Genomic DNA, 18,656 nt, shown 5'->3' with positions numbered 1-18,656 from the left:
TTCTACCATAAGGAAAAACATCAACCAGGATCAGCTACAGAGAATCAACAATAACAATAACAAAAAAAAAAAGTCAAAAAGCAAACTCATCTGTAATCCCAGTTTGCTGAAGAGTTGGATTCATATCATAAATTGTGGTAATTGTTTTTTAATTTAAGTGCTGTTCAATTAATTTAATTACATAGCTGTGTAATTAAAAAGCATGTGGGTGTTCTAAGTTTCTTTAGAAACTACCCACCACTTTCAGTCTTGCTATCTGTCTATACTGAGTCACAAAGGATGTGAAGAAACCTTTCTGAAGAGCATTAAAATCTTTGGAAAAAGAAAGGGGAAGTTTTAAAGCAGGTGTCCCATGTTAACATAAAGAATGATTTACAGCTGTTACTAGGAAATGGGTCTCTAGGCACATGGTGGGATGCACCAGAGATGGGATGGAGCGGAAAGGAAGGGATGGAGCTGTGACCTGAACCCACTGAAGGCACAGACTGACCCCAGTGTCCAGGGAAATCAAAGGCTCTGGAAGCGCTTGTTGCCTTTGGAAGTCAGTTTGTTCTTTTACTGCTTTTGTTTATGTGGATGTGAGGTCTTTTATAACCAACTAGGTTTTTTGCCAGGATAGACCATGTATGTGTTTCAGTAAGTGCCTAACATTTAAGTTGTCGAGTTCTCTAATGCATGAGCTGGACTTCTTAAATTTTTACATAAACCATGCCTTACTTTGGTGCCTCTTACTTCTAGGACTGAAGGGACAAAAAAAAAAATAAATCTAAAATGCATACTGTACCATGCAAGTCAAATATTCCAAGTTGTGGAGAGTTGTTGGGATATTTCTACTTATCTACGTCTTCCCTTGCCTTGCTCTGAAATGGCTATGTTTCTCCTTGAAGTGGCAGGAGCTTGTGAAGTGGCTGTCAATGAAGGTGACTTTGAAGGTGAGGAAAGACTGCTAGCAAATCTAGTCCAGTCTCCTGACCAAAAGCTGTATCTGTTTCTCACTGTGCATCACAGGTTTTGGCTAAATCAGATTTTCTGGTAACACATCCTGCCTTGATGTGAGGATAACAAAAGACTGGGAGCCTTACGCTTCTTTTTTTTGTGCTTCGCTAGCTTTATTTGGGTAAGGTTAATCTGGTGCTGATACTGTGCAAGTGTCCTACATTTCTAAGGCTGGTATCCTAACTGTAACTCCCAGCTGTTATATTGTGATATTTTCCCTCTGAAGATGCAGTTATATAGTAATTAAGTCACCTCACAACATCTTCAAAGACTGACTGAACTGCTTAATCTCCTTAAGGGCATATCCATGCAGAAGAGCACATGTGTTCTCCTGGCACAATTGCACCAGTGAAATACAACATGAACTGATACAACATTTCTACAGTCACTTATACAGAATAGCCATTTTTGATTTAAAACTCAAGGATATAGTTGCCTCAGAGGGGTTGGGTTTTTTGGTTTTTTGGTTTTGTTTTTTTTTTTTTGTAAGTTAAGAGCAACCTGAAAATAAAGGCATGAAAGTTCACCAGAGCCTGTTTCAGCCTGTAAGTGGGTCACAAGACACTGAAGCGCTGAGTGAAATAACACCCACACAAATCAAATAAAAGAGTAGCTAACCTGTATTTAAAAAGAATAATCTTCCTGGATGCCTTAGTCATAGATGTCTTAGCCATGAAAAATTCAAGACACCAAGCACTTAGTAGAGAAACAGCCGCAGAGGATGCCTCCAAACCTAGGCACAAAATTATCAGACTGACATTAGTAGTTAAATCACCTCCCCTTGATGCTCCAGGGACCTGGGATGCATGCAATTTCCATTGGAAATAATGAAATTCATGAGTGTGAACCTTTGGAAGTGGTGTCTACAGAGGCCTCTAGGGGACAAAATCTTACCAAAATATCTCATACAGAAAGTGGCCTTAAAAAAAAAACGAAAACCAACAACAAAAAAAAACCACCCAAAACCCAAAGAAACCCCAGACAAACCTGTAGGCAAATAAAAGACTTAAAGAACTGGTGAGCAGGTTAAACTGTGAAACCCTGCACGGTGACCAGCTGACACTGCTGAAAGATGGAAGCTTCTGCGGAGAGCACTGCTAACCTGAGCAGCGTTGTGATCTAAATAGCTTGAGAGCCTGCTCAGAGGTTTTATCTTTGCTGCTGGTAATAACAGCACAGCCCCAACCAGCACTGTAGTGTGTCTGTAATTACAGGGGGCCTACAGGGTTCCTACAGGAAGTTTTACGTATTCTGGTGACTGGGTCTGACTGCTAAGAGGCTACAGCCAGCCAGCCAGCCATGGGGGTGCGAGGCTGAGTGGCATGGAAGGACAGGGATTCGTTTCTGAAGTGTGTCTGCTTGCAGGAGTAAGGCACAAATGAGGAGGCTGGCTGGGAGGGAAGACATGGGAGGCGGCAAGGCCCATCCCAAATGCCTGGAGGGGCTAGCTCATATACTAACAGACCCTTCATCCTTCTCCTTCCTGGGGATGGCAGTTGCTAAACCCTTGGCATGCCTGGCCCAGCCTTGTACCTTTTCCTTATGCTGCCCTTCTTATGTGTGTGCCCTGCAGATGCCTTTGGTCTCCCCATGGGTATTTTCCCCAGCCAGGCTGCCTGGGGTGAGAGGGGCCAGCTGCCTCCAGCTGTTATGTTGTAGTGAGTTGTTGGAGAGAGCTCCCCTGCTTGAGCAGAGTTTGGCTTTCTCCTGGCAGACCTGCTGAGCCCCTGTTTACCCATGCAGCAGTGAGATGTGAATCAGAGCTGCGAGTCGCTCAGTTTTAACTTACCTCTGCTTCTCTGCTGGGAAATGGAGATAACTGGAGATAACGCAGCTACTCTTCTTCTCTGGGCTTGCCCGTCATCATCCTGTGGTTTCCTGGTGTAAGAGAAGAAAGAAGTGTATCTCTCTTCCTGTACAAATGCATTGTACCTGGGCATTTCTACGGGCTTCTGGGTGTTTGACAGAAAGGAAAAATGTCCTCCCATCTGCACTACCTCTGATTTATTTTTTTTTTTTTTTTTTTTAATTGATGGTAAAAACCAGAATGGAATCATTTCACTGTGAAAAATGGTAACAACTCACATACAACACAGCAGGGATATAAAGTTATTTGCACCTATTGTAGAGCTGTTCATGTGATGTCCTGGCAACAGAAGGGGACCTTCCTCAGAGAGATGGTTTCCCACCATCTCTCTGAGCTTGAGCTTCAGTGTGCCCTGATGCAGCAGCCCATGAGCAAACTGAGGATGAGGGCCCCCCACCTGCACCATCTAATCCAAACATTCACACACTGATGGTATAAATGACCACAGTACAGACTGGCTAAAGAGGAGGATGTTTTGTATCCAAAATTTAGGACACCAAAAGGAAAATCAACAACACATTATAAAAATGTTCTCTGTATTTGTCAAAATAGCCTCATGTTTAACATCAGCCTATGGTTAATTCTTTCATGGTCCTGCAATGCACAAAGGATGGGTAACTGTAGAAGTATAATTAGTGGTGCTTTTCTCATCAATCTGCGGTTCAGTTCTGTTTTTGGATGAGGATGAGAGCACAAAATACCTTTACTTTCAATAAATACAGACCCTGAAATCTGTAGGAAGCCCACTTTACCCGCTGAAAACCCACTTTAGGAAAAAAACTAAAACTCCTGACCTTGAAATAACTTCCAAATTCTAAAAGCAGCACATCTAGCTAGCTAGCTGCCTTAGTTACAGACATTAATCACTGCTGTATTTTACACAGCATGTAAAATTTAAGTAATAGAATCACTGTCCCCATCGCCATATTTGCAACTAAAAGCTGATAAATAGAAGCACTGACCTCAGCTGGTCGATTTAACCCAATGAGTCATGGTCTTGGGGCCACATATGCTTCCTCTGCTAATATTCTTGTTCCTATTTATTTTATAAAGTGTGCTGCCATGCTGTGTACCACAGAATAGCTTCTCTAATGGGCAATTCCAGAAATAGAAATATCCCATTAGTTCCCTCTCCTTTGTCAGGGTTTCACAGTCACCACTTATTCTGTATGGAGCCGCAGCATCTCAAAGAGACAAGGGCAGGAGTGCTGCTGGGAGAGACGGAGGATGGGCTGAGTTAGGCTGTCAAGAAGTGAAATCCTCTTGAAGTTCTGTCTCAGAAGCACCCTGGTATCTTCTTGCTTTTTACATGACGGGGAGCTAAGGTGTAGAGAAAGATGCAGCAGACGTGGGTTCCTCCACTTCAGCTGTTCTGGGTAGCTACGTATGTGCCTCAACAGAGGGATCTGCCCATACCAATAGCTTTGGTATTGCTCTCAGTGAGATCTTCTCTGCAAAAGGCTGGCTTTTTCATCACGGCTGAACCAGAGAGAGGGAACGTAACCACAGTCAGTATGGTGTTTCAGGCAGTGTGGCGGTCCACAGCAGACCATTTGCCTTGGACTGGGGTCGCTCAGAGCTGGCCGCTGTTCAGAAATACAGAGTGGAAAAGCCCGCTTACTCTCCCAGCTAGATGTTGTTTGAAACTCAGCTTACTAAGTTTGCAAGTTAATATTCACATGTATAATATTTAAGTGCATACTAGCTGACCTCATCACCATATCTGTGTTGATCTAAGCTGGTGAATCATGGTCTTGGGGCCATGTGTGCTTTCTCCACCACTGTTCAGAAGGGTACAGGCAGGAGTGACTGTACAGGGAAAGGATGAGACAAGGCTAGGCAGAGATGGGTGCTCAGCAGCCCTGGCCTCACAGACACCCAGCAGCAGAGAGGATGCCAGGGTAAGAATGGATGTGAAGCACTTTGCAGATCACTCTGCTTTAAGGAGCATCAAGGGGAGAATACCAAAGTGATTTATGGAAGGTGTAAGAAGTGGGTCTACAAGTACATAATCTGGTACCATCAGAAATGGCATTTTGCTTAATGACCTTCCACCAAGCCTGTAGTTATGACCTCAAAAATACTGTAATCAGTATTGTTATCAAACATTGTACCTGTACCCAGACACGGACCATGGTCCCAGTGGTCTCCATGCAGGCAGGAACCCGTCTGATTGGAAAGACAAAGACTTCACAGAGCCCAGGCTGTCACACAAGGCCCCAGAGGACATGGCTTTCACCACCTCGTAGGTGCTCCCCTGCAGATCTGGCACCTTGCAATAATGATGGGGACGGTTTCTCCACTGGCCTCCAGCAGTGGCTGTGCCTCTGCTCTGTCCCCAGCTCACGGCATGGGTCTGTGGGACGTGGCCTGGGAGCACACATCTCTGCATCACCGTTTCCTCTCCTGCAGGCAGATCCGCCGTGCCACAGCTCCCTAAAGGATCGCAGCAAAAGTGGCAGCTCGCTGAGCAGCACCGTGCCAGTGGGGAGCAGTGGGTTTGCACCTGGGTGCCCCTGCCGCCCTTTGTCCCTGGCTGCCTTCGTTTAGATTGCAAATGGGCAATAAAGAATTTTAAAATAAATAAAATAATAAATAAATTGAGACAAGGTCCTTTGGCCTACGTGACAGCCGCTTGTACTACACAAGGGTCGTTTAGACCCCTTTGTCATTCGTGGTGTTTATGACACTAAGACTTACTTGCTCCAAACAAATTAACTCAAAATCAGGCTAGGCCTTCCATTAAACCTGACAGATTTATGATAAAAAGAAGGCTTGTTCACTTACTGCTCTCAGAAAGAAATAGCAGCATAAACAGCTATTGTGCTGACTCACTTCCATGTGCAAATCCACCAGGCTGGAGAGAGTAATGGGCTGCTAATTCTGGCCCTTAGCTGGATCCTCCTCCCTTCAGTTACCTCCATTCCTCCCCTATTCTGCTCCAGTCCCTGGATGGTAATTCTATGTCTTCTGACTCTTTAATGTCACTGAAATGGGATTTATATGGGAGATATTTAGTGGAATTGCATTAGGATTTGACATTTCAGCTCTTGGAAGTTTTCAATGCTGTTATTTGCAAGGGCATTTTTTATTGCCTTAAATTGCAATTCTTCAAGAGTAGTATAGTACTTTAATTTTCTAGGTCTGTCTCTTTGTCTGTCCCTCTACATCAGGATATCTAGTGATTTATTTGATTCACAGGTCCTTTGGATTTCTTATGCTTGTTACAACACACCTGTGTCTCAACGACACAGAAAAATTTTCATTTGAAGTAACAGCTCTGGCTTGCAGTGCTTTGAATTTGATACAAAAATAGAACAGTGTAGAAAACTTTTTTATTAGCTTTTTCAGAATTCTAGACCCCAGGTAGTTCAAGCTGAATAACAGCATGTTTTACTTAAAAAAGAAAACCAGATATTGGTTGCTTGAAATGGCCACTGAAGGAAGATCTGGGAGCACATATGAGAGACTTTTGCTGCTTCACAAAACTTCACATGACATGCTCCGAGAACTACAAAAATTCAAGTGTGCAGCTTTTCCCATTAGCCAGTTTGTATTTTGTTAACCTTGGATCCACCCCCCCCCCCTTTTTTTTTTTTAATGGGTAAGTACAAGAAATACAAAATTAAATATTACAGTGAAAAATCCTAAATGAAAAGATGTTCAGAAGAGGCTGCTGTGGCTGTGCAATGGGAGTGTGAGAAAGAAATACTAACTGCAGCCCAGGCAGTTAGTGTGGTAGGTTTGGGTTTTTTTCAGAAAACTCTTCTGATGAAGAATTTCCAACTGTAACAAATACAATTTGGGGAGAAACCCGGACAATTCTAGGAGCAAAAAAAAGCCTGTGGCATATAGCATAGCAGTAAAAACTGACAGATTAAACTAAGAAGTCATTCCTGAATATCAAATCTCTGTATTCAGTATCACAAAGACCTTCATGATCTACAAAGACACTCTGACAGTGCACTTCACTTCTGCCTTGCCCTCATTTAACAAGATTATTTTGCCTTTCTTTAGCACTTTACATCTGAGATTCCAAATGTCTTGGAAAGCACCTGCCATATGGAACTTGGCTAGATAAAGATGTATTTTTTGTCCTTACTTGACATGGTAGAATATTAAGACATCAAGTTACGGAGAATTCAAAAACCTGTTGAGTGAGAGCTGCCTTTGGAAATGGTATATCCCTTTCAGTGCTGCTCGAATTTCCAGAGAAATCACTGCTGTTATGAGAAAAAGGATTAAAACATCGTTTTTTCTCTTTCTTTTTTTTTTTTTTTTTTTTTTTTTTCCCCAAGTTTAGAAATGCAGTTACTGGCAGATGGCGTATGATGCTCAGCTCTCATTCAAACAGTATTGAAATATTAGGAATTTTTGCCCATGTGTCCAGGCACACACAGACCCACATGCACACACAGAAACAATTCTAGGCAGAGTTTTAATGTAATTCAAATCAAAGCATACTTCAAGGCAGATGCCAGACCAGATTCAAGCTAAATCTGTAGGCTGAGCTCATCGGATGAATGGGACTATCTGACTGCAAAAGATTATAATGATTAACATGTGTGACAAGTATTTTATTGAACGAGTAGATTGTTTATGGGCTTTGTCCACGGCAAGTGATTCCTGCTCCTGCATCAGTCTGGTGGTTTGTGTTATGGAGTCAGGCTGATTCCCTTGGTTCTGGTGGACCATGAATGTGGCTGTGCTGGGAAAAGTGGGAGCAATGCCAGTACCTGTGAACAGAGTAGTGCTGGCAGCCAGCTAGCTCTGGGGCAGTGCTTCTCCAAAACTTGCCCAATCTCTTAAAACATATTTCTTTGCACAGCCCTTGATTAATATAATACTGATTAGGCACTGACTCTGCTATTTGTGCATTAAAGATGTGGATATTTCCCTGGCGACTGATTGCTTTGGCAGTGTTTAAGCAGAACTTTGTTAACTATTGCACAGTTATTTTATAATTCCTTGGTGCTGGTTCCTTGCAAGAAAGAGTTTCATCAGTGCTTTTCTTATCATCCTGTCAAGACAGCACACACTCAGCAACTGTTGTGAATAAAACATTCTGGTTTCTTCAAAAGGTATGTGTAGATATGGATTTTTTTGCGCAAAGATGACATTCAAATTGAAGAAGATGCTTTGAAACAGTAAATGACTCTCTATGTGCCCACACATTTAACAATGAAATCTAATAAATCCTAAATCACACAGGAGCACTGCTGTAGACAAAGAGAGGAACTGATCACCTAATAATAGAAATCAAAGGAATCCAAACTTTATTACTTCAAAGAAAAACAAACACATCATCAGAGAAGGCTTGATAAAGAGGATGATTAATTTGCTAAATAAATTAGCAACAAATCTTGATGAGAATTTCTAAGATTATCTTCAGTGACTAATTTTTTTTTAACCTTACACTTTTTGTATCTACTTCTTTGCAAATATTTTATCTGCAGTCAAGTTCATCCAATGGATGAATTTGACCTCTGATATCTTATACCACTGAAATCAAAACAAGTGTTGATTTTGGAATTATATGGAAGGGAGTCTTTAGAGAACAGCATCATATATATAGGAAAATAATCTTAGGGAGGCTTTTACCCTCAGGAGCTTGGAAAATTAATGTTTCTATGAAGATTTGTAGATGACTTTGAATCTGAGATGCTTTGACCCTTACTACTGACTTATTTTGGTCTGTTACGGTATTTATATGGAGTACATATTTAAGAGTTTTGCAGCAAATTAATAATTTAATGAGTGGTATTCTCAAACAATTTAAAATAAATGTATCTAAGTGTATATTTTATCACTTTAAATCTTGTTGATAGTGTCATTTTTGCTCGCTGTCTTCACCACCCTGTATGTTGGAGGCCATTACGCTTCTATGTTTTATACCAATTTAAACTAGATACTTCTTAAGGGTTGCCCAGTTCTGTTCTCTGAGGGAAACCCACTGCATCTGGAGACCTTTACATCCTCATAAGGCTTGCAGTTAGCCTATGAAAATTCAGGAAGAAAGACATAAATGGAGAGAATTTCCTGCTGATGGATTCCCAAATACTAGCTTTTTTTTTTCCCCTTTGGTGTAAAGTTGTAATAGGATTTCAGAGGCAGTAAAAAAGTATTGGATCAGAATCATTGTTTTTTTGTTGTTTTTTGTTCCCATTTGTAGCTGGTGATCCAAATTAAAGCTGGAACAAAGTGGAGTGTCATTATTACAGATGATACAAGGCTGTGAAGAGCCAAATTGTGACTGTGGCTCTGAGCCTGGCATGATGGTTCACTTTCTGTGTGTGGCTCCATCCAACTTCCAAGATTTCTCTTATTCAGCCCTTTTAGTCTCTTATTTGCTGCAGCATGCTATGGAGGAGACATATGTAATATGTTCCCTCTCTTGGGCTTTGCTTATGCAAAGCAAATCACTGTCACTGCTGCTGCAGCAGAAGCCGTACAGATATGGTCTTTCAGAGAAAGACACCGTCCTGGAAAAATTGCTCTGCTTTTGAAGCAATTATTTCCAAATAAAATTGGAACAGTATGCCCCCCTGAGGACTGTGATAACTCTAGGTTATTACCGTATTCATGCTGGTTAATTTTTCTATGTAGGCAAGGAAATCAACAGAATAGTTCATTTTAGTCTCCTTGTGAATGGAAATTATAATAGCACAGCCAGTGGTGGCTTGTGCTTGGTCTATTTTATACCAGCTATATACATGGGAGAGTGTGTGTGTCTGTGTAAAGGGCAGAGATGAGAAGGGAGAGAAGCAATATTAAAGACGAAGGGTCCCAGTTTTGTTCCATAAACATGGGAAAACACAAGTCTTGCTAGTGGAACTCACAAGTCACGCTGTGGCTTTTAAATCTCAGCCTGAATTTTGGAAGCTGCTGTAGGAAGTCTTAATTCGGGTTAATCAGCCCCAGATACTTACTGTCCCACTTTTTGCTTTCAGTGGTGGCAGCATTATGTACACCCTACCCGGATATGAAGACACTGTGCTTTTTCATTTGCACTTTCTTCTCCACCTCCTGCCAGCCAGTCCCTCCCCAAGACGCTAAACTAGACCCAAATGGCATCAAATCAGCTGCAGAAAAAGTTCAGAGTAACGTGAACCCCCACATCTGGGGGTTTTCAGGGAGATACGAGGGCAGGTGATAGCTTGGCAGATCTGCCTGGATCACTGGATGTTGTCCAGCTGTCCCCACAGTGCAGCAGAAGCCGGACACTGTCAGAGTGGCACAGGTCAGGGCAGAAAATGCTGCTTGCACTCAGAAAATGTGACAAAACTACAGATTGCTGAAGATGGCATTGGGATAAAAAGTTGTTAGGATGACTAAAATCTGCTGTGTAGCAACTCTGAAGTAACTCCAGGTTTCTGAAAATATACTACTGAAATTCGGTCCCACTGATACAGCTACATGAGGTTATATGATCTGAGCAGCATTTGAATCCTGAAAGCTGAATATTACTCCATTGGCTTAATCTGATTTTTCTCCTTACTTTCTGATTTCTCCCTTTTTCCTTGGGCTCCAGCTCCTCTTCCAGGTTCCTCTGGGGTCCAGATAACTGTTTTACTTTCAGCATCCTTTCCTTATTTAAAACAAAATAAAATGAGATTTTTGGTCACTCTCTGGGAGGTGAATTGCGGAAAACACTGACGGATATACTTAATCTCTACTCAGCTGGTGTCCGAGAAAAACACAGGATGCTACTGATGCTACAACATCTGATCATATTGCAAAATACGAGTATTGCAAATCCTGTATATCAATGTTGGGAGATCCATACTCATGAAACCACATTTAATTAGGATTTTGATGTTCACATTGCAGAAGAGGTGCATAACCTTCAGGAAGAGCAGTAGAAAAATAGCATTTCTCAGATGTGTAAAAGGAGAATGTAAAATATTGCTTCCAGCCTCCAGAATTACTGATTGCAGTTGTAGATAAAAAGTTGCCCTTTCCATAGAGATCTGCAGAATAAAATCAACATATACAGCACAGTATCTTTTCAACCTTTTGGCCTAGAATCAGAAGATATAAGCAGTGATTGATTTACATTACAAAATTGAATGCCAACAGCTGCCTATGAAAGTACTTAGCAAAAGACATTGTTTAAGAGCATCAGCTTTGCTTCTGTGGTATAATCCTGCCAGAAGCCAAACATTCTGCAGCAGGAGCACCAAACCTTATCTTACAGTTGATGCAGAAAATGGGGGAAATGCATATGACTGACTTTAGAGAGATTTAAGTGATACTGTTATGTGGGGGGATAAGAAAGATAAAGCAAAATCCCTTTTCATGGCACTTCTACATTGGTGTAACCCCTGAAATGAATAGAATTGCTCTGATTTGAATGAGAAGTGGTATAGGCATAATTTGCTTCCTTCTCTTAGCAGTGAGCCATACAAATAGGCTGGACTTGTGGTCCTTTAAAAATTAAGATAATGGATAACTGGAAGTTAGTGCGTGTATATTTTGGTGATTCTGATCCATGCACTACTGCTGCTGAAGTTAATTGTCACATTTGCATGGCTATCGGCTATTATTTCCTGCCAGAATTGATCACAGGGGACAGCCATGCTCTGAAATAAGGGCTCAGCACTCTGGGCTGCTGTCACAAGGTGCTGTAGGACCTCTGGGGATTTTTCATGTCCTGCCAGGAGATAATCACATTTTTGAACTTGGGAGTCAAAGGGAATAATTCTCAGAGTTTCTCCCGCTTTGCTTATTCATCCATCTTGCTGCTGTGAGCCAGTACCATTTCCAGTGAGCTACCTGGCAGCACAGAGGAATCATTTGCAAGCACGGCCGTTCTCATGTGGATAAATAATGAACAGAGAATTGTTCAAAGGCAGGACCCTAGAAACAGGGTGGAAAAATCATGGATGGAGACTTGAATTAGTCTGGCATTGCAGTGCTTTCGGAGGGGCCTTGATCCCCTACGACCTGGCACTGGCAGGGGCACAGGGCAGCCTTAGGCACGTGGTGTCCTGAGTGGTGGCAAAACTTCATACAGCCCCAAATTTGTCCTCATTGAAATTTAATTGAATCGTGTGCTGGATTCACCCTGGTCCTGCAGGGAAACACCTAACGAGCTTGCACTTCAGCATGAAGGTGCAGAGAAAAACCATGGTGGGACGTGGTCCTCCCGAGCACTGCCTGGGTAACTGCGACCCGGCACGGTGTCAGCATGTTTGCTGACAGCACTGGTGGAAAACTCAGAGTGCTCTTTGCTGGGAGCTGCTCTCCCACCAGTTAATACTTGCTCCCTGTGCCTAAGATTTCCTCACAGAAACAAGGTTACTGGCAGGAATCATACACCTATTTTTTTGTGCCTCATTCCAGAGTTCAGCAGGGTGGATGGGGTTGTTGTGGGCTTTTTTTCTCATTGCATGCTACGGCCTGGCTGACACCACTGAAAACCTCCCTGCTCTGCACAGAGGGTGGTCGGGTGTGCGCTCTGCGATACTATTTTTTTTTTTTTTTTTTTGCATGGAAATATTCTGCATTTGCAGTACAATTCAGCTCAACTAACAGCATCCTTCCTGCACTAAAGAGTCCTAAGGCACTGCCTGGTATCTTGTGCTGAGCTTGTCACTGCAACAAGTGCCTCTAGACAATCCTCCGCTTTAAACGCTGGGTTTGATTTAGTTATCAGCCCAGACATTGCCATCATAAACAATCACCTTCAAAGGACTGATAGGCAGAGCATCTGGGCTAAATTGTAACTTGATTACCTGACAGAGTCTTTAATAAAGACAATACTTTAGAGACACTTTGGTTGATCTGAATTTTTTTTTTCTTTTTTCTTTTTTTTTTTTTTTTTTGATTTAATTTTAGAATAGCAGTACTGGAAATGCAGTCCCTGAGCCTTGTATGGGGGCATGAGTCAGGAAGGCTCTGGCTTGAAAGAAAACAGACACTGACCACCATTTCCTTTTGCAGTGCTTCGGAAAAGTGAACCTCAAAAAGCAACCAAACATTTCAGAATGTACTTTCATTTTAATAATATTAACTTTCTAGTGAAGAAGGAACTTTAAGTTATAGAAGGATTATTTTAGCTCTTCTTTTTTTAAAAAAAAAAAAAGAAAGGGTAATTCACTTGTTCATTTAAATCCTCTTTGGAACTAACACTGCCTACTGAGCGAGAACAGAAGATAAAAGTGATACAAGGAAAATATTGAAAGGGCTTTAAAAAAAAAAAAAAAGTCCCGACGTGCCCGAAAAACCTTAAAAACCTGCACAGATCAACGCCTGCTCCTCGGGGACCGATTCCAAGCGACTCTTGGAGCGCCAGCCGACCCCCGCAGCGCGCCCACGGGCCCCCCGCCCTCAGCCCGAGTTGCGAGCGGGAGGTGGGTCCCGCCGGGTCCCGGGAAGGGTGGAACGGGGGGTCAGGGCGGTGGGGGGGGAACCCCGCCCGGGCACCGCCCCGCGAAGGGCTTCCGCACCGCCCGCCCCGTCGGGGCCGCCCCTCACGGGATCCCCGCGCCGCCCGCCCCGTCGGGGCCGCCCCCGCCGCTCCCCGGGCCGGGCCGGGCCGGGCGGGCAGCGCGGCGAGCGGCGAGAGGGAGCGGCGCCGGGCCGGGGGCCGCCCTGCCCCGGGCACGCCGGGTCCCCCCGTCCCCGCCGAGGTGAGTGGGGAGCGGGGCGGCGGTGGCGGGGGTGGGGGGTTGCGGGACGGGGTAGAGGGGCCGGCGGGCGGGCGGTGCTTGCCCCGCTGGCGGCTTCGCTCCCAGCGGGGACGGGAGCGGCGGGGCTGGGCTGTGGGCTCCGCGGCCCCCCCGCGCTGTCGCAGCGGGCCGGGGGAGCGGTCCATCCCCCGGCGGTCGGTGAGAGTCATCCCCCCCCATCGCCACCGGCACTGGGGGGGCTACATGCGCTGGCGGTCGGTGAGGTGCAGCCCTCGCTCCCGGTGCCAGCGTGGCTGCGACTCCTGGGGTAGGCAGGGTTCATCCCACCCCCCCCCCCCCCCGCCCCAGCTCTGGGACTGGGGTGCTTCATCTACCCCTTAGGGTTTGGTGGGGTGTAACTTCCCCGCCTCCCTCACCGTGTCTCAGTGGGTTGCTTCCCCCATGACCCTTGAGGGTCTCATACCTGGAGGGCCAGAGCGGGTCATTCCCCCTGAAGGGGGTCATTGGGGTGTGTACCCCATGACTGTGGGGAGCTCCTTCCCCAGGGGCTTGATGGGGTGCAACCCCCAGTAACCAGCTGGTCTCCATGCCCATGCCCAGCAGGTCAATGGGGCAGGTGTCAGTAAGCTTCATCCCCTAGTGCTGGTGGGGTTTCAGTGCCCTGGGGGGGGGCTGTCAGTGGGGTGCATCCCCTGGTCTGGGGATGCTTGAATGATCTCTGTCCTGATCTTGCTCTGGTGACCCCGGTGCTGACCCTGTACAGAGGACAAGGGGCAGCTCCATCACCCACTGTGATACTTCGTGCTATCTCCCTGTGCTGTGGATTAGGTCATGTCACGACAGCGAGCGTTAATGTCTTGCAGCACAGCGGGGCCCAGGGGTATGAGGAAGAGGGGTAACAGTTACGGAAAAACAGCAACCGCCCCCCTTCCCTGTACACTGCAGTTTAATAAAATCAGACAGCATGAAACATCTGGCTGATTTCCATCTTCCCCCCCACACCCCCACCCCCGCCCAATCATCAGAAGGTAGTTCTCTGTATCATTAAATACTCTCGTCCACACAAAGCAGGCTGTGATATATGCAGGGTTGTAAGCCCAGGAGCGGTTGTGGATGAGATACATAAGAGGAAAACATTAAGAGCTGACCTCAAATTCTGAAGTTAACTGTGCTGTCTCTCCTTCGTGTGGCCTGGGGTACTCTCTTAAACCTGTCTCAGTTTGTAACTATCTAACCATTACACTTGGCTGCAGAAAGCTCTGATGCCCCTTTGAAGGTGCCATAAAGCTATAAATGGGCTTAATATAGCCCATCCCGTTAACCTCAGTGCTTTCTCTCAGTAGCCTTTTAATGAACAGCAACGCTCATGAATTTCTCTCAACTGGCTGTCAGATCTTCTCTGCTTCTGTCTGGAGAGAGCGTGGCAGGGGCGTACGGGAGAAGTCCCTGAGCTGCCTTCGCCCACCCACCCCTGGGGGCTGCGGGAGTTGGTGGGGAATTGACACGAGGGGTTGGTGTGCTCTGGCCAAGGCAGTGGCAGTGGGTTCAAGCACCATCCCCAGCGTCCCTGCGTTAGCTTCTCTGATTTTAGTGGAGCCGTCAGGGCTTGGGCTTCGTTTTGCTCCTGGCGAAGGCGCAGCAGGAACAGCTGTGAGCAGATCTTCTTGTCAGAGTACTCAAACGCTTTGGTCTGAGTTCATCTGCCTTCATTGTAAGGCAAACTCCAATGCCTGTACACTCTCTGCAACCCTCACTTTCATGTCCAGGATGCACGTCCTTGCAAATAATGTGCTAATCCCTTGAGATGACTCACAAACTTTGCCATTTGTAGAATGGCTTCTCCCTCTCTTGCATGGGTTTTGCACTGGACAAATTAATCCTCTGGGTAGCCAAAGCTCACAGTGCATTGAAGAATAGCCTGCAATATTACCAAGGTAGTAATTTTCTGAAAAACAAAATGCCCAAATGCAAATAGAATGTAAAACGTGTCTTTGAAGTCTTTTTTCTTTAAAATTATTCAGTGCTTAGCCTGGAGGAAACCTATTTTTTCACTTTTATAAAGCTCACGAACATTTTATGGAAGTGAGATGTGATTTTTTTATTTTTTCTTCTTATTTAAAAGAAGAGCTAAAAGTCTTTCAACTTCCGTGACATGAGGTCTTTTTTATGTTCCCTTTACAATGCTGACAGGGGATTGCTAGTCTAAAAATCTTGACATGTTTGAGTGGATGTTTAGTCCGCTTTACCGGCTCCTGAGCTGGCAAAGGCAGCCCCCAGCAGCTCTGCCAGGGGCACAGCAGGGCTGAGTCCAGCCAGGGATGCTCAGGAGTCCCAGGGTAGAAATCAAGACTCCAGTTCTCTCAACTGAGACATAGTAGGAAGAGAAGGTCAAAGTCCAAGTGACATTGTAAAGGCTTTCCTAGGAACTGCACAGAGCTGCAGCTATCTTGTGTGACAGATATCAACTGCAGGGCTTGTTTGGCAATGCTAGTGATGTCATACCTCTATGTCATAAGGGCCAAATTTAAAAGGTGTTGCATGTCTTCATGATATTGGAGTGGCTATTTTGCTAGATTTTCAGTAGCTTTATGGAATAAAGGAACGGCTCTCAGCAGGAGTCGGGTTGGTTGGGTGTACTGTGTGTTGGGAGGTAGGAAGAGGATTTAATGCAAGGTCCATCTGCCTGCTGTGAAATGTTTTGTTCAACTTAAGTAAAACTCTTTCTCCACGTTCTGCTTTTAAAATCCAAGTCGTGACATCTGTGAAAAAATAACTTGGGTTTGTGTTTTGGTTTTTTTTTTGGTTGTTGTTACTGTTTTAGCTACAGTTCCTATATACAGCACACTTTGTCTCTTGGAAGGTCAGATGAGTTGCCCTAAATGAAAAGATGTGGATTTTACTAGAGTAATAGATGAAAGGGTCTTGTAGTACAGGCACATTTCTAAATTATTTCTGAATGCTATGAATAGAAGTACCTTTCTTTGCTATATTTGTACACATTTCTATACTAATATTTATGAATGTTGTTACCGTCTTCAATATAGTGCTTGATCTTTCACAGGGTTTCCTGCAAGTGTTAATAGGTGCTCTACACAGCATCCTTACCTTAAATGGGTTCAAACCACTAATAAACTCCATTAGACAAGTACAAAATTTAAAACAAAAAATAAGTTTTAACTGGGCAATGTTAAGTCAGGAAATGCAGAGGCTGAGGCTCCAATAGCAGTATTAACTTGGCTGCAATACACATCCTGTAAGCTCTTTTATGACATATATCTCATAATGTAAACAGGAATAAGCATGTAGTTTAACATTTGCAGAGAAAGAGTAGAAAAGAGTATTTTTCTGAACTTGACCCCCTTGTCCATGTGACAGCTGGCTTTTGTGTAGAGCCAGGGCAAGCCTGGCACTGCCTTACGCTGTGCTGGGCAGCACGTCCAGCACCAACACAGACGTACCCGATTGCTGATGGAGTAAAAATAACAGCAGTGAATGAGTAATTCGGCTTTTGTTCTGTCAAGACAATACCATTGTAATGAACTGCATTTTGTTCCTTAAGGTCTGTGAGTTGTACTATGTGTGATCCTTAAGCGTTCCCTCTTTCATTATTCCCTGGCATGTCTGGCCCTGCTGGGGTTGTAATGAAGTGCAGTGGCTTTGCTTTGGTGAGTCTCAGCTTTCTGCTTGTATTATCCATGCATTACAGTAACAGCTCTCCTGGCTAATTTTAACTAGATCATGTACTAAAGTGATTACATGAATACTGTATTTTAATACAGATCTGCAATAGATCAAGCAGTACTGCTTTTTGTATTATGTTGTCTTAATTAAAACCTGTGTTATTAATATATTTCACTAAATTAGTAAATTTACCCTGAAGGTCAAATAGTCTAATCTGACCTTCGCCATGTCACAAGACATTATATCTCGTGCAGTAACCACTGTACTGAGCCGGAGATTTGCATGCGATGTGGTGTCATCTAGGGCAGAGTCTGTGGTCCTTCAGCAGCAGCTTCCAGCAATGACAAAGGTGGTTCGGGTGAATAAAATTAATTTATGGTTACTCTTCAGGAGAAAATAATTATCGTTTTCTGTTTAAAAAGAGCTCCTAATCTAGTATCAACACACTGATATTGCTGCCTTGCTTTGACATTGTAAAGCTTTGCAAGGGAGATGGGAGCAGCTCTAATTCTGCAATCTAATACTTTTCCTCTCATACCTGCCTAATCACAACGGCTCCTCTTTGGTGCAGCCTCCCAGAGATACTGCTAGAGCACTGTGGTAAGCCACACCAATTGTGCTTTAATTTCATTACTGTTTGATTTGGCCAGCATTTTATTAACTGTCTTTGAAGTATTAGAGAGTTTGCAAAGGGGATTAATACCTGAGTGGGTTACAGCATTTACTGTGTGTGCTTAATCTAAATTCCTCTTGAAATGGAATTGTATTAAAATAATTTGGCAAAACTTTGAAATTATAGTAAGGATGCTTTTGAGATTTTTTTATTTTTTTCCAAGTAACTGTGCTTGTTAAAATTATCACGATTCATTCAGAATGGTTCAAATCAAACAGAGCATCTGGATCCCACTGGGTTTTGGTTTTGGCCATTTTTGCTTCATGAGAACTGAAGGCAGGCACTGATTTGGTGTCCCACTATGGTGAATGGCTGGCTGCTCTCTGTCAGCTCTCAGAAATGGAGCGGTACCTGTCAGGATTTGTGCTGGGGGAGCCACCAGAAAGAACTGCACTGAAAAATGAGAAAAGTGTAGAAAATGGTCTCTAACTACATTAAAGACTTGTGAAATTTCCACCATTTTGCAAAAAAACCTCTGTAATTTTACAGAGTGGAGCAACCCTCCCTGACTTGGACTGGGAAAAAGTCCTATTCAGTGTTACATTTTAATCATATACAACACAAAGACTTTTGCCGTGCTGTTTAAAATCCAGCCTTCTTTCAGCCTGTATTTTGCCAGGATGTTTTCATCCAAAACGGACTGCTGAGGCTGATGGGAGCAGTCTGAAAAAGCAGCTCTAACCTTCCTTCCTGACACTTCAATAGTGACATCCACTGTGGGAAACTAGGGCATAAATGCATTAACACTTGTCACCGGGAAGAAAATCCTCTCTGTGATGGGGATCTGAAGAGAGTGACTTTCAGA

General features: G+C 44.0%; 1 protein-coding gene across 4 annotated transcripts in view; it reads left to right on the top strand.

Annotated features, from left to right (window-relative positions):
- The first annotated feature begins 13,408 nt into the window (after positions 1 to 13,408).
- PDZD2 (PDZ domain containing 2) overlaps positions 13,409 to 18,656 on the top strand; it is a 202,687-nt gene continuing 197,439 nt past the window's right edge. For all 4 annotated transcript variants that reach the window (XM_042804486.1, XM_042804484.1, XM_042804485.1 and 1 more), the window contains exon 1: positions 13,409 to 13,497. The gene's annotated coding sequence lies outside the window, so the exon portion shown is untranslated. The remainder of the gene's footprint in view (positions 13,498 to 18,656) is intronic.

The sequence above is a fragment of the Tyto alba genome, unplaced genomic scaffold (assembly GCF_018691265.1).
Source record: "Tyto alba isolate M040663 unplaced genomic scaffold, T.alba_DEE_v4.0 Super-Scaffold_42, whole genome shotgun sequence".
NCBI lineage: Eukaryota > Metazoa > Chordata > Aves > Strigiformes > Tytonidae > Tyto > Tyto alba.
Note: the sequence above shows the minus strand (reverse complement) of the source record. Positions and strands in the feature narration are given on the sequence as shown.